The 16,150-nt window shown below is 46.6% G+C and overlaps 1 long non-coding RNA gene across 1 annotated transcript in view; it reads right to left on the bottom strand.

The window, feature by feature from the left end:
- Positions 1–3,047: 3,047 nt before the first annotated feature.
- The window catches only part of LOC145536977 (uncharacterized), a 55,342-nt gene continuing 42,239 nt past the window's right edge, over positions 3,048–16,150 (bottom strand). The window contains exons 20-24 of the long non-coding RNA XR_014076111.1: positions 14,194–14,504; positions 11,885–12,195; positions 9,576–9,886; positions 7,267–7,577; positions 3,048–5,267 (exon numbers count right to left, since the gene is read on the bottom strand). This is a non-coding gene — a long non-coding RNA (uncharacterized LOC145536977). The remainder of the gene's footprint in view (positions 5,268–7,266; positions 7,578–9,575; positions 9,887–11,884; positions 12,196–14,193; positions 14,505–16,150) is intronic.

Below are 16,150 nucleotides of genomic sequence, written 5' to 3'. Positions count from 1 at the left end.
TCCACTACATTTGTGATTTTCATCCACTTGAGCATCTGCAGGCTCCTAGAAAATATTCTGACTCAAACCAGCAAGTCAGTGTATTCCCATTCCTTCCATACAGGTCCTTCTTGCTCCAAGCCATGGTACTTTATTTAGACTTTTGGTCACCCTCAACTTCGTCAATGGCATCACCTATTTAAGGTACTTGGCATTAGGCCAGTCCATTGCACTCTGTCACTCCTGTCACAATGGGCCCAGGCCCTACAAAGGGCAGATTCACAAGACAAGTGCCCCCATTTTCAGTGCTTGGCTCTAAGGCCCACCACAATGTTAGGAAACTGAGGCCCCGCTTACCTCCTTCCTGTGACTGGACTTCCTGGCAGCAGCTGGAGGGCTCCGTGGTCCTGGGCCCTCACTGATCAGACACTAAGCCTAGAACCTGACTGTCCACCGATCCTGCCAGATCACACAGAAAAGGTTGAGGGCCAGGCTTGAGTTCAGGTTCTGTTGTTCCTAAGTTGATCTGACCGGCCTCCACTGCTAGGCCTCGCAAGGAAGAGCAGCTCACAGCTTTGGCCTGATCAAACTGTTTCCTCACGATGGCAGTGCTGTCCCAGAAGAGAGACATCTTGTTTCAACCATTCTTCTGCCTCTGCCCTTTGAACCTGAAAAAGACACCATAAACAGACAGACACCAGGAAATATGGCTGACTTGTATTTGACTCAATTCAGAGAAACCTGGTTATATTTCTACATTTTCTTTTTGGTTTCCATTGGACAAAGGTACCCAACTTTATCACTCATCTTCTGTTTTCCAGATTTCAATTTTTACTTGATCCCTTCTTTTTTTTTTTTTTATCTCCAGCATTTTTTCAAACTATCAAACTGTTTGGAGGCATCAAGTGGCAAACCTCTGGCATCCATGCGTAAGACACAAAAGAAATTGACTATACCTAAGGACTTGCCAAACCTAGGCAACAGGCCACGTGTTTATTATCTTGTCTCACTCAGATGGTAAAGCATCCGCCTGCAATGCAAGAGACCCAGGTTTGATCCACGGGTCAGGAAGATTCCCTGGAAAAGGTCCTGGCTATGCACTCCAGTATTCTGGCCTGGAGAATTCAATGGACAAGAGGAGCCTGGTGGGTCTAAAGAGTCCGTGGGGTCCAAAGAGTCAGGCACAACTGAGGGAATAACACACACACTTCCCAAATTTGCTGGAGTCTTCATATTCTAGGCTTTGTGTGTTGAGTTGAAGAAGCCATTTGGTGAAGCTCTAGGATGACCCAGATACTTCTCATGACTGAATGCAGACAATGCCCTACTTGTAATCATACACTCTTACATGGCTATCAATTCCAATCAGATGGCACACGTGACTTTGTCTCATACTATCATCATATATAATTGGAAAAAAACAAGTATTTTCCATCTCATAAATGGCCTTAGCTAGAGGTCAGTTCAGTAGCTCAGTCGTGTCCAACTCTTTGCAACCCCACGGACTGCAGCACGCCAGGCTTTCCTTTCCATCACCAACTCCCAGAGCTTGCTCCAACTCATGTCCATGGAGTCAGTGATGCCATCCACCCATCTCATCCTCTGTCATCCCCTTCTCTTCCCACTTTCAGTCTTTCCCGCTATCAAGGTCTTGTCAAGTGAGTCAGTTCTTCGTATCAGACGACCAAAATATAGGAGTTTCAGCTTCAGCATCAGTCCCTCCAATGTATATTCGGGGTAGATTTCCTTTAGGATGGACTGGTTGGATCTCTGTGCAGTCCAAGGGACTCTCAAGAGTCTCCTGCCACACCACAGCTCAAAAGCATCAATGCTTTGATGCTCACCTGTCCTTATATTCCAACTCTCACATCCATGCATGCCTGCCAGAAAAACCATTGCTTTGACCAGACGGACCTTTGTTGGCAAAGAAATGTCTCTGTTTTTTAATATGCTGTCTAGGTTGCTCATAGCTTTACTTCCAAGGAGCAAGCGTCTTTTAATTTCATGGCTGCAGTCACCATCTGCAGTGATTTTGGAGTCCCCCAAAATAAAGTAAAGTACAGCAGTTTGCTTTCCATCTTAAAGCACAGGAAGGAAATAATGCTATCCTCCCTGGCAGGATGCAGTCCATAGCGTCGCACAGAGTCTGACATGACTCAAGAGACTTAGCACACACCAACCCCAAAGCCAGGTCTTTGCCCCGCTCCCCTGCAAGAACTGAGATAACATCAGCGTCAGGTCAGGACAAAGGTATTGACCCTGGGCTTTAGAGTGAACCTGCAAAGACACAGAAGTTCGCAGCTGGTGGGTGGGTTCAGACAATGTAGGCCTTCCACTACATTTGTGATTTTCATCCACTTGAGCATCTGCAGGCTCCTAGAAAATATTCTGACTCAAACCAGCAAGTCAGTGTATTCCCATTCCTTCCATACAGGTCCTTCTTGCTCCAAGCCATGGTACTTTATTTAGACTTTTGGTCACCCTCAACTTCGTCAATGGCATCACCTATTTAAGGTACTTGGCATTAGGCCAGTCCATTGCACTCTGTCACTCCTGTCACAATGGGCCCAGGCCCTACAAAGGGCAGATTCACAAGACAAGTGCCCCCATTTTCAGTGCTTGGCTCTAAGGCCCACCACAATGTTAGGAAACTGAGGCCCCGCTTACCTCCTTCCTGTGACTGGACTTCCTGGCAGCAGCTGGAGGGCTCCGTGGTCCTGGGCCCTCACTGATCAGACACTAAGCCTAGAACCTGACTGTCCACCGATCCTGCCAGATCACACAGAAAAGGTTGAGGGCCAGGCTTGAGTTCAGGTTCTGTTGTTCCTAAGTTGATCTGACCGGCCTCCACTGCTAGGCCTCGCAAGGAAGAGCAGCTCACAGCTTTGGCCTGATCAAACTGTTTCCTCACGATGGCAGTGCTGTCCCAGAAGAGAGACATCTTGTTTCAACCATTCTTCTGCCTCTGCCCTTTGAACCTGAAAAAGACACCATAAACAGACAGACACCAGGAAATATGGCTGACTTGTATTTGACTCAATTCAGAGAAACCTGGTTATATTTCTACATTTTCTTTTTGGTTTCCATTGGACAAAGGTACCCAACTTTATCACTCATCTTCTGTTTTCCAGATTTCAATTTTTACTTGATCCCTTCTTTTTTTTTTTTTTATCTCCAGCATTTTTTCAAACTATCAAACTGTTTGGAGGCATCAAGTGGCAAACCTCTGGCATCCATGCGTAAGACACAAAAGAAATTGACTATACCTAAGGACTTGCCAAACCTAGGCAACAGGCCACGTGTTTATTATCTTGTCTCACTCAGATGGTAAAGCATCCGCCTGCAATGCAAGAGACCCAGGTTTGATCCACGGGTCAGGAAGATTCCCTGGAAAAGGTCCTGGCTATGCACTCCAGTATTCTGGCCTGGAGAATTCAATGGACAAGAGGAGCCTGGTGGGTCTAAAGAGTCCGTGGGGTCCAAAGAGTCAGGCACAACTGAGGGAATAACACACACACTTCCCAAATTTGCTGGAGTCTTCATATTCTAGGCTTTGTGTGTTGAGTTGAAGAAGCCATTTGGTGAAGCTCTAGGATGACCCAGATACTTCTCATGACTGAATGCAGACAATGCCCTACTTGTAATCATACACTCTTACATGGCTATCAATTCCAATCAGATGGCACACGTGACTTTGTCTCATACTATCATCATATATAATTGGAAAAAAACAAGTATTTTCCATCTCATAAATGGCCTTAGCTAGAGTGCAGTTCAGTAGCTCAGTCGTGTCCAACTCTTTGCAACCCCACGGACTGCAGCACGCCAGGCTTTCCTTTCCATCACCAACTCCCAGAGCTTGCTCCAACTCATGTCCATGGAGTCAGTGATGCCATCCACCCATCTCATCCTCTGTCATCCCCTTCTCTTCCCACTTTCAGTCTTTCCCGCTATCAAGGTCTTGTCAAGTGAGTCAGTTCTTCGTATCAGACGACCAAAATATAGGAGTTTCAGCTTCAGCATCAGTCCCTCCAATGTATATTCGGGGTAGATTTCCTTTAGGATGGACTGGTTGGATCTCTGTGCAGTCCAAGGGACTCTCAAGAGTCTCCTGCCACACCACAGCTCAAAAGCATCAATGCTTTGATGCTCACCTGTCCTTATATTCCAACTCTCACATCCATGCATGCCTGCCAGAAAAACCATTGCTTTGACCAGACGGACCTTTGTTGGCAAAGAAATGTCTCTGTTTTTTAATATGCTGTCTAGGTTGCTCATAGCTTTACTTCCAAGGAGCAAGCGTCTTTTAATTTCATGGCTGCAGTCACCATCTGCAGTGATTTTGGAGTCCCCCAAAATAAAGTAAAGTACAGCAGTTTGCTTTCCATCTTAAAGCACAGGAAGGAAATAATGCTATCCTCCCTGGCAGGCTGCAGTCCATAGCGTCGCACAGAGTCTGACATGACTCAAGAGACTTAGCACACACCAACCCCAAAGCCAGGTCTTTGCCCCGCTCCCCTGCAAGAACTGAGATAACATCAGCGTCAGGTCAGGACAAAGGTATTGACCCTGGGCTTTAGAGTGAACCTGCAAAGACACAGAAGTTCGCAGCTGGTGGGTGGGTTCAGACAATGTAGGCCTTCCACTACATTTGTGATTTTCATCCACTTGAGCATCTGCAGGCTCCTAGAAAATATTCTGACTCAAACCAGCAAGTCAGTGTATTCCCATTCCTTCCATACAGGTCCTTCTTGCTCCAAGCCATGGTACTTTATTTAGACTTTTGGTCACCCTCAACTTCGTCAATGGCATCACCTATTTAAGGTACTTGGCATTAGGCCAGTCCATTGCACTCTGTCACTCCTGTCACAATGGGCCCAGGCCCTACAAAGGGCAGATTCACAAGACAAGTGCCCCCATTTTCAGTGCTTGGCTCTAAGGCCCACCACAATGTTAGGAAACTGAGGCCCCGCTTACCTCCTTCCTGTGACTGGACTTCCTGGCAGCAGCTGGAGGGCTCCGTGGTCCTGGGCCCTCACTGATCAGACACTAAGCCTAGAACCTGACTGTCCACCGATCCTGCCAGATCACACAGAAAAGGTTGAGGGCCAGGCTTGAGTTCAGGTTCTGTTGTTCCTAAGTTGATCTGACCGGCCTCCACTGCTAGGCCTCGCAAGGAAGAGCAGCTCACAGCTTTGGCCTGATCAAACAGTTTCCGCACGATGGCAGTGCTGTCCCAGAAGAGAGACATCTTGTTTCAACCATTCTTCTGCCTCTGCCCTTTGAACCTGAAAAAGACACCATAAACAGACAGACACCAGGAAATATGGCTGACTTGTATTTGACTCAATTCAGAGAAACCTGGTTATATTTCTACATTTTCTTTTTGGTTTCCATTGGACAAAGGTACCCAACTTTATCACTCATCTTCTGTTTTCCAGATTTCAATTTTTACTTGATCCCTTCTTTTTTTTTTTTTTATCTCCAGCATTTTTTCAAACTATCAAACTGTTTGGAGGCATCAAGTGGCAAACCTCTGGCATCCATGCGTAAGACACAAAAGAAATTGAGTATACCTAAGGACTTGCCAAACCTAGGCAACAGGCCACATGTTTATTATCTTGTCTCACTCAGATAGTAAAGCATCCGCCTGCAATGCAAGAGACCCAGGTTTGATCCACGGGTCAGGAAGATTCCCTGGAAAAGGTCCTGGCTATGCCCTCCAGTATTCTGGCCTGGAGAATTCAATGGACAAGAGGAGCCTGGTGGGTCTAAAGAGTCCGTGGGGTCCAAAGAGTCAGGCACAACTGAGGGAATAACACACACACTTCCCAAATTTGCTGGAGTCTTCATATTCTAGGCTTTGTGTGTTGAGTTGAAGAAGCCATTTGGTGAAGCTCTAGGATGACCCAGATACTTCTCATGACTGAATGCAGACAATGCCCTACTTGTAATCATACACTCTTACATGGCTATCAATTCCAATCAGATGGCACACGTGACTTTGTCTCATACTATCATCATATATAATTGGAAAAAAACAAGTATTTTCCATCTCATAAATGGCCTTAGCTAGAGTGCAGTTCAGTAGCTCAGTCGTGTCCAACTCTTTGCAACCCCACGGACTGCAGCACGCCAGGCTTTCCTTTCCATCACCAACTCCCAGAGCTTGCTCCAACTCATGTCCATGGAGTCAGTGATGCCATCCACCCATCTCATCCTCTGTCATGCCCTTCTCTTCCCACTTTCAGTCTTTCCCGCTATCAAGGTCTTGTCAAGTGAGTCAGTTCTTCGTATCAGACGACCAAAATATAGGAGTTTCAGCTTCAGCATGAGTCCCTCCAATGTATATTCGGGGTAGATTTCCTTTAGGATGGACTGGTTGGATCTCTGTGCAGTCCAAGGGACTCTCAAGAGTCTCCTGCCACACCACAGCTCAAAAGCATCAATGCTTTGATGCTCACCTGTCCTTATATTCCAACTCTCACATCCATGCATGCCTGCCAGAAAAACCATTGCTTTGACCAGACGGACCTTTGTTGGCAAAGAAATGTCTCTGTTTTTTAATATGCTGTCTAGGTTGCTCATAGCTTTACTTCCAAGGAGCAAGCGTCTTTTAATTTCATGGCTGCAGTCACCATCTGCAGTGATTTTGGAGTCCCCCCAAATAAAGTAAAGTACAGCAGTTTGCTTTCCATCTTAAAGCACAGGAAGGAAATAATGCTATCCTCCCTGGCAGGCTGCAGTCCATAGCGTCGCACAGAGTCTGACATGACTCAAGAGACTTAGCACACACCAACCCCAAAGCCAGGTCTTTGCCCCGCTCCCCTGCAAGAACTGAGATAACATCAGCGTCAGGTCAGGACAAAGGTATTGACCCTGGGCTTTAGAGTGAACCTGCAAAGACACAGAAGTTCGCAGCTGGTGGGTGGGTTCAGACAATGTAGGCCTTCCACTACATTTGTGATTTTCATCCACTTGAGCATCTGCAGGCTCCTAGAAAATATTCTGACTCAAACCAGCAAGTCAGTGTATTCCCATTCCTTCCATACAGGTCCTTCTTGCTCCAAGCCATGGTACTTTATTTAGACTTTTGGTCACCCTCAACTTCGTCAATGGCATCACCTATTTAAGGTACTTGGCATTAGGCCAGTCCATTGCACTCTGTCACTCCTGTCACAATGGGCCCAGGCCCTACAAAGGGCAGATTCACAAGACAAGTGCCCCCATTTTCAGTGCTTGGCTCTAAGGCCCACCACAATGTTAGGAAACTGAGGCCCCGCTTACCTCCTTCCTGTGACTGGACTTCCTGGCAGCAGCTGGAGGGCTCCGTGGTCCTGGGCCCTCACTGATCAGACACTAAGCCTAGAACCTGACTGTCCACCGATCCTGCCAGATCACACAGAAAAGGTTGAGGGCCAGGCTTGAGTTCAGGTTCTGTTGTTCCTAAGTTGATCTGACCGGCCTCCACTGCTAGGCCTCGCAAGGAAGAGCAGCTCACAGCTTTGGCCTGATCAAACTGTTTCCGCACGATGGCAGTGCTGTCCCAGAAGAGAGACATCTTGTTTCAACCATTCTTCTGCCTCTGCCCTTTGAACCTGAAAAAGACACCATAAACAGACAGACACCAGGAAATATGGCTGACTTGTATTTGACTCAATTCAGAGAAACCTGGTTATATTTCTACATTTTCTTTTTGGTTTCCATTGGACAAAGGTACCCAACTTTATCACTCATCTTCTGTTTTCCAGATTTCAATTTTTACTTGATCCCTTCTTTTTTTTTTTTTTATCTCCAGCATTTTTTCAAACTATCAAACTGTTTGGAGGCATCAAGTGGCAAACCTCTGGCATCCATGCGTAAGACACAAAAGAAATTGACTATACCTAAGGACTTGCCAAACCTAGGCAACAGGCCACATGTTTATTATCTTGTCTCACTCAGATGGTAAAGCATCCGCCTGCAATGCAAGAGACCCAGGTTTGATCCACGGGTCAGGAAGATTCCCTGGAAAAGGTCCTGGCTATGCACTCCAGTATTCTGGCCTGGAGAATTCAATGGACAAGAGGAGCCTGGTGGGTCTAAAGAGTCCGTGGGGTCCAAAGAGTCAGGCACAACTGAGGGAATAACACACACACTTCCCAAATTTGCTGGAGTCTTCATATTCTAGGCTTTGTGTGTTGAGTTGAAGAAGCCATTTGGTGAAGCTCTAGGATGACCCAGATACTTCTCATGACTGAATGCAGACAATGCCCTACTTGTAATCATACACTCTTACATGGCTATCAATTCCAATCAGATGGCACACGTGACTTTGTCTCATACTATCATCATATATAATTGGAAAAAAACAAGTATTTTCCATCTCATAAATGGCCTTAGCTAGAGTGCAGTTCAGTAGCTCAGTCGTGTCCAACTCTTTGCAACCCCACGGACTGCAGCACGCCAGGCTTTCCTTTCCATCACCAACTCCCAGAGCTTGCTCCAACTCATGTCCATGGAGTCAGTGATGCCATCCACCCATCTCATCCTCTGTCACCCCTTCTCTTCCCACTTTCAGTCTTTCCCGCTATCAAGGTCTTGTCAAGTGAGTCAGTTCTTCGTATCAGACGACCAAAATATAGGAGTTTCAGCTTCAGCATCAGTCCCTCCAATGTATATTCGGGGTAGATTTCCTTTAGGATGGACTGGTTGGATCTCTGTGCAGTCCAAGGGACTCTCAAGAGTCTCCTGCCACACCACAGCTCAAAAGCATCAATGCTTTGATGCTCACCTGTCCTTATATTCCAACTCTCACATCCATGCATGCCTGCCAGAAAAACCATTGCTTTGACCAGACGGACCTTTGTTGGCAAAGAAATGTCTCTGTTTTTTAATATGCTGTCTAGGTTGCTCATAGCTTTACTTCCAAGGAGCAAGCGTCTTTTAATTTCATGGCTGCAGTCACCATCTGCAGTGATTTTGGAGTCCCCCCAAATAAAGTAAAGTACAGCAGTTTGCTTTCCATCTTAAAGCACAGGAAGGAAATAATGCTATCCTCCCTGGCAGGCTGCAGTCCATAGCGTCGCACAGAGTCTGACATGACTCAAGAGACTTAGCACACACCAACCCCAAAGCCAGGTCTTTGCCCCGCTCCCCTGCAAGAACTGAGATAACATCAGCGTCAGGTCAGGACAAAGGTATTGACCCTGGGCTTTAGAGTGAACCTGCAAAGACACAGAAGTTCGCGGCTGGTGGGTGGGTTCAGACAATGTAGGCCTTCCACTACATTTGTGATTTTCATCCACTTGAGCATCTGCAGGCTCCTAGAAAATATTCTGACTCAAACCAGCAAGTCAGTGTATTCCCATTCCTTCCATACAGGTCCTTCTTGCTCCAAGCCATGGTACTTTATTTAGACTTTTGGTCACCCTCAACTTCGTCAATGGCATCACGTATTTAAGGTACTTGGCATTAGGCCAGTCCATTGCACTCTGTCACTCCTGTCACAATGGGCCCAGGCCCTACAAAGGGCAGATTCACAAGACAAGTGCCCCCATTTTCAGTGCTTGGCTCTAAGGCCCACCACAATGTTAGGAAACTGAGGCCCCGCTTACCTCCTTCCTGTGACTGGACTTCCTGGCAGCAGCTGGAGGGCTCCGTGGTCCTGGGCCCTCACTGATCAGACACTAAGCCTAGAACCTGACTGTCCACCGATCCTGCCAGATCACACAGAAAAGGTTGAGGGCCAGGCTTGAGTTCAGGTTCTGTTGTTCCTAAGTTGATCTGACCGGCCTCCACTGCTAGGCCTCGCAAGGAAGAGCAGCTCACAGCTTTGGCCTGATCAAACTGTTTCCGCACGATGGCAGTGCTGTCCCAGAAGAGAGACATCTTGTTTCAACCATTCTTCTGCCTCTGCCCTTTGAACCTGAAAAAGACACCATAAACAGACAGACACCAGGAAATATGGCTGACTTGTATTTGACTCAATTCAGAGAAACCTGGTTATATTTCTACATTTTCTTTTTGGTTTCCATTGGACAAAGGTACCCAACTTTATCACTCATCTTCTGTTTTCCAGATTTCAATTTTTACTTGATCCCTTCTTTTTTTTTTTTTATCTCCAGCATTTTTTCAAACTATCAAACTGTTTGGAGGCATCAAGTGGCAAACCTCTGGCATCCATGCGTAAGACACAAAAGAAATTGACTATACCTAAGGACTTGCCAAACCTAGGCAACAGGCCACATGTTTATTATCTTGTCTCACTCAGATGGTAAAGCATCCGCCTGCAATGCAAGAGACCCAGGTTTGATCCACGGGTCAGGAAGATTCCCTGGAAAAGGTCCTGGCTATGCCCTCCAGTATTCTGGCCTGGAGAATTCAATGGACAAGAGGAGCCTGGTGGGTCTAAAGAGTCCGTGGGGTCCAAAGAGTCAGGCACAACTGAGGGAATAACACACACACTTCCCAAATTTGCTGGAGTCTTCATATTCTAGGCTTTGTGTGTTGAGTTGAAGAAGCCATTTGGTGAAGCTCTAGGATGACCCAGATACTTCTCATGACTGAATGCAGACAATGCCCTACTTGTAATCATACACTCTTACATGGCTATCAATTCCAATCAGATGGCACACGTGACTTTGTCTCATACTATCATCATATATAATTGGAAAAAAACAAGTATTTTCCATCTCATAAATGGCCTTAGCTAGAGGTCAGTTCAGTAGCTCAGTCGTGTCCAACTCTTTGCAACCCCACGGACTGCAGCACGCCAGGCTTTCCTTTCCATCACCAACTCCCAGAGCTTGCTCCAACTCATGTCCGTGGAGTCAGTGATGCCATCCACCCATCTCATCCTCTGTCATCCCCTTCTCTTCCCACTTTCAGTCTTTCCCGCTATCAAGGTCTTGTCAAGTGAGTCAGTTCTTCGTATCAGACGACCAAAATATAGGAGTTTCAGCTTCAGCATCAGTCCCTCCAATGTATATTCGGGGTAGATTTCCTTTAGGATGGACTGGTTGGATCTCTGTGCAGTCCAAGGGACTCTCAAGAGTCTCCTGCCACACCACAGCTCAAAAGCATCAATGCTTTGATGCTCACCTGTCCTTATATTCCAACTCTCACATCCATGCATGCCTGCCAGAAAAACCATTGCTTTGACCAGACGGACCTTTGTTGGCAAAGAAATGTCTCTGTTTTTTAATATGCTGTCTAGGTTGCTCATAGCTTTACTTCCAAGGAGCAAGCGTCTTTTAATTTCATGGCTGCAGTCACCATCTGCAGTGATTTTGGAGTCCCCCCAAATAAAGTAAAGTACAGCAGTTTGCTTTCCATCTTAAAGCACAGGAAGGAAATAATGCTATCCTCCCTGGCAGGCTGCAGTCCATAGCGTCGCACAGAGTCTGACATGACTCAAGAGACTTAGCACACACCAACCCCAAAGCCAGGTCTTTGCCCCGCTCCCCTGCAAGAACTGAGATAACATCAGCGTCAGGTCAGGACAAAGGTATTGACCCTGGGCTTTAGAGTGAACCTGCAAAGACACAGAAGTTCGCAGCTGGTGGGTGGGTTCAGACAATGTAGGCCTTCCACTACATTTGTGATTTTCATCCACTTGAGCATCTGCAGGCTCCTAGAAAATATTCTGACTCAAACCAGCAAGTCAGTGTATTCCCATTCCTTCCATACAGGTCCTTCTTGCTCCAAGCCATGGTACTTTATTTAGACTTTTGGTCACCCTCAACTTCGTCAATGGCATCACCTATTTAAGGTACTTGGCATTAGGCCAGTCCATTGCACTCTGTCACTCCTGTCACAATGGGCCCAGGCCCTACAAAGGGCAGATTCACAAGACAAGTGCCCCCATTTTCAGTGCTTGGCTCTAAGGCCCACCACAATGTTAGGAAACTGAGGCCCCGCTTACCTCCTTCCTGTGACTGGACTTCCTGGCAGCAGCTGGAGGGCTCCGTGGTCCTGGGCCCTCACTGATCAGACACTAAGCCTAGAACCTGACTGTCCACCGATCCTGCCAGATCACACAGAAAAGGTTGAGGGCCAGGCTTGAGTTCAGGTTCTGTTGTTCCTAAGTTGATCTGACCGGCCTCCACTGCTAGGCCTCGCAAGGAAGAGCAGCTCACAGCTTTGGCCTGATCAAACTGTTTCCGCACGATGGCAGTGCTGTCCCAGAAGAGAGACATCTTGTTTCAACCATTCTTCTGCCTCTGCCCTTTGAACCTGAAAAAGACACCATAAACAGACAGACACCAGGAAATATGGCTGACTTGTATTTGACTCAATTCAGAGAAACCTGGTTATATTTCTACATTTTCTTTTTGGTTTCCATTGGACAAAGGTACCCAACTTTATCACTCATCTTCTGTTTTCCAGATTTCAATTTTTACTTGATCCCTTCTTTTTTTTTTTTTTATCTCCAGCATTTTTTCAAACTATCAAACTGTTTGGAGGCATCAAGTGGCAAACCTCTGGCATCCATGCGTAAGACACAAAAGAAATTGACTATACCTAAGGACTTGCCAAACCTAGGCAACAGGCCACATGTTTATTATCTTGTCTCACTCAGATGGTAAAGCATCCGCCTGCAATGCAAGAGACCCAGGTTTGATCCACGGGTCAGGAAGATTCCCTGGAAAAGGTCCTGGCTATGCACTCCAGTATTCTGGCCTGGAGAATTCAATGGACAAGAGGAGCCTGGTGGGTCTAAAGAGTCCGTGGGGTCCAAAGAGTCAGGCACAACTGAGGGAATAACACACACACTTCCCAAATTTGCTGGAGTCTTCATATTCTAGGCTTTGTGTGTTGAGTTGAAGAAGCCATTTGGTGAAGCTCTAGGATGACCCAGATACTTCTCATGACTGAATGCAGACAATGCCCTACTTGTAATCATACACTCTTACATGGCTATCAATTCCAATCAGATGGCACACGTGACTTTGTCTCATACTATCATCATATATAATTGGAAAAAAACAAGTATTTTCCATCTCATAAATGGCCTTAGCTAGAGTGCAGTTCAGTAGCTCAGTCGTGTCCAACTCTTTGCAACCCCACGGACTGCAGCACGCCAGGCTTTCCTTTCCATCACCAACTCCCAGAGCTTGCTCCAACTCATGTCCATGGAGTCAGTGATGCCATCCACCCATCTCATCCTCTGTCACCCCTTCTCTTCCCACTTTCAGTCTTTCCCGCTATCAAGGTCTTGTCAAGTGAGTCAGTTCTTCGTATCAGACGACCAAAATATAGGAGTTTCAGCTTCAGCATCAGTCCCTCCAATGTATATTCGGGGTAGATTTCCTTTAGGATGGACTGGTTGGATCTCTGTGCAGTCCAAGGGACTCTCAAGAGTCTCCTGCCACACCACAGCTCAAAAGCATCAATGCTTTGATGCTCACCTGTCCTTATATTCCAACTCTCACATCCATGCATGCCTGCCAGAAAAACCATTGCTTTGACCAGACGGACCTTTGTTGGCAAAGAAATGTCTCTGTTTTTTAATATGCTGTCTAGGTTGCTCATAGCTTTACTTCCAAGGAGCAAGCGTCTTTTAATTTCATGGCTGCAGTCACCATCTGCAGTGATTTTGGAGTCCCCCCAAATAAAGTAAAGTACAGCAGTTTGCTTTCCATCTTAAAGCACAGGAAGGAAATAATGCTATCCTCCCTGGCAGGCTGCAGTCCATAGCGTCGCACAGAGTCTGACATGACTCAAGAGACTTAGCACACACCAACCCCAAAGCCAGGTCTTTGCCCCGCTCCCCTGCAAGAACTGAGATAACATCAGCGTCAGGTCAGGACAAAGGTATTGACCCTGGGCTTTAGAGTGAACCTGCAAAGACACAGAAGTTCGCGGCTGGTGGGTGGGTTCAGACAATGTAGGCCTTCCACTACATTTGTGATTTTCATCCACTTGAGCATCTGCAGGCTCCTAGAAAATATTCTGACTCAAACCAGCAAGTCAGTGTATTCCCATTCCTTCCATACAGGTCCTTCTTGCTCCAAGCCATGGTACTTTATTTAGACTTTTGGTCACCCTCAACTTCGTCAATGGCATCACCTATTTAAGGTACTTGGCATTAGGCCAGTCCATTGCACTCTGTCACTCCTGTCACAATGGGCCCAGGCCCTACAAAGGGCAGATTCACAAGACAAGTGCCCCCATTTTCAGTGCTTGGCTCTAAGGCCCACCACAATGTTAGGAAACTGAGGCCCCGCTTACCTCCTTCCTGTGACTGGACTTCCTGGCAGCAGCTGGAGGGCTCCGTGGTCCTGGGCCCTCACTGATCAGACACTAAGCCTAGAACCTGACTGTCCACCGATCCTGCCAGATCACACAGAAAAGGTTGAGGGCCAGGCTTGAGTTCAGGTTCTGTTGTTCCTAAGTTGATCTGACCGGCCTCCACTGCTAGGCCTCGCAAGGAAGAGCAGCTCACAGCTTTGGCCTGATCAAACTGTTTCCGCACGATGGCAGTGCTGTCCCAGAAGAGAGACATCTTGTTTCAACCATTCTTCTGCCTCTGCCCTTTGAACCTGAAAAAGACACCATAAACAGACAGACACCAGGAAATATGGCTGACTTGTATTTGACTCAATTCAGAGAAACCTGGTTATATTTCTACATTTTCTTTTTGGTTTCCATTGGACAAAGGTACCCAACTTTATCACTCATCTTCTGTTTTCCAGATTTCAATTTTTACTTGATCCCTTCTTTTTTTTTTTTTTATCTCCAGCATTTTTTCAAACTATCAAACTGTTTGGAGGCATCAAGTGGCAAACCTCTGGCATCCATGCGTAAGACACAAAAGAAATTGACTATACCTAAGGACTTGCCAAACCTAGGCAACAGGCCACATGTTTATTATCTTGTCTCACTCAGATGGTAAAGCATCCGCCTGCAATGCAAGAGACCCAGGTTTGATCCACGGGTCAGGAAGATTCCCTGGAAAAGGTCCTGGCTATGCCCTCCAGTATTCTGGCCTGGAGAATTCAATGGACAAGAGGAGCCTGGTGGGTCTAAAGAGTCCGTGGGGTCCAAAGAGTCAGGCACAACTGAGGGAATAACACACACACTTCCCAAATTTGCTGGAGTCTTCATATTCTAGGCTTTGTGTGTTGAGTTGAAGAAGCCATTTGGTGAAGCTCTAGGATGACCCAGATACTTCTCATGACTGAATGCAGACAATGCCCTACTTGTAATCATACACTCTTACATGGCTATCAATTCCAATCAGATGGCACACGTGACTTTGTCTCATACTATCATCATATATAATTGGAAAAAAACAAGTATTTTCCATCTCATAAATGGCCTTAGCTAGAGTGCAGTTCAGTAGCTCAGTCGTGTCCAACTCTTTGCAACCCCACGGACTGCAGCACGCCAGGCTTTCCTTTCCATCACCAACTCCCAGAGCTTGCTCCAACTCATGTCCATGGAGTCAGTGATGCCATCCACCCATCTCATCCTCTGTCATCCCCTTCTCTTCCCACTTTCAGTCTTTCCCGCTATCAAGGTCTTGTCAAGTGAGTCAGTTCTTCGTATCAGACGACCAAAATATAGGAGTTTCAGCTTCAGCATGAGTCCCTCCAATGTATATTCGGGGTAGATTTCCTTTAGGATGGACTGGTTGGATCTCTGTGCAGTCCAAGGGACTCTCAAGAGTCTCCTGCCACACCACAGCTCAAAAGCATCAATGCTTTGATGCTCACCTGTCCTTATATTCCAACTCTCACATCCATGCATGCCTGCCAGAAAAACCATTGCTTTGACCAGACGGACCTTTGTTGGCAAAGAAATGTCTCTGTTTTTTAATATGCTGTCTAGGTTGCTCATAGCTTTACTTCCAAGGAGCAAGCGTCTTTTAATTTCATGGCTGCAGTCACCATCTGCAGTGATTTTGGAGTCCCCCCAAATAAAGTAAAGTACAGCAGTTTGCTTTCCATCTTAAAGCACAGGAAGGAAATAATGCTATCCTCCCTGGCAGGCTGCAGTCCATAGCGTCGCACAGAGTCTGACATGACTCAAGAGACTTAGCACACACCAACCCCAAAGCCAGGTCTTTGCCCCGCTCCCCTGCAAGAACTGAGATAACATCAGCGTCAGGTCAGGACAAAGGTATTGACCCTGGGCTTTAGAGTGAACCTGCAAAGACACAGAAGTTCGCGGCTGGTGGGTGGGT

The sequence above is a fragment of the Giraffa tippelskirchi genome, chromosome X (assembly GCF_054371585.1).
Source record: "Giraffa tippelskirchi isolate mGirTip1 chromosome X, T2T-mGirTip1v1.2.pri, whole genome shotgun sequence".
Taxonomy (NCBI): Eukaryota; Metazoa; Chordata; class Mammalia; order Artiodactyla; family Giraffidae; genus Giraffa; species Giraffa tippelskirchi.
The sequence above is the reverse complement of the archived record's forward strand: the minus strand, read 5'-3'. Positions and strand labels throughout refer to the sequence as shown.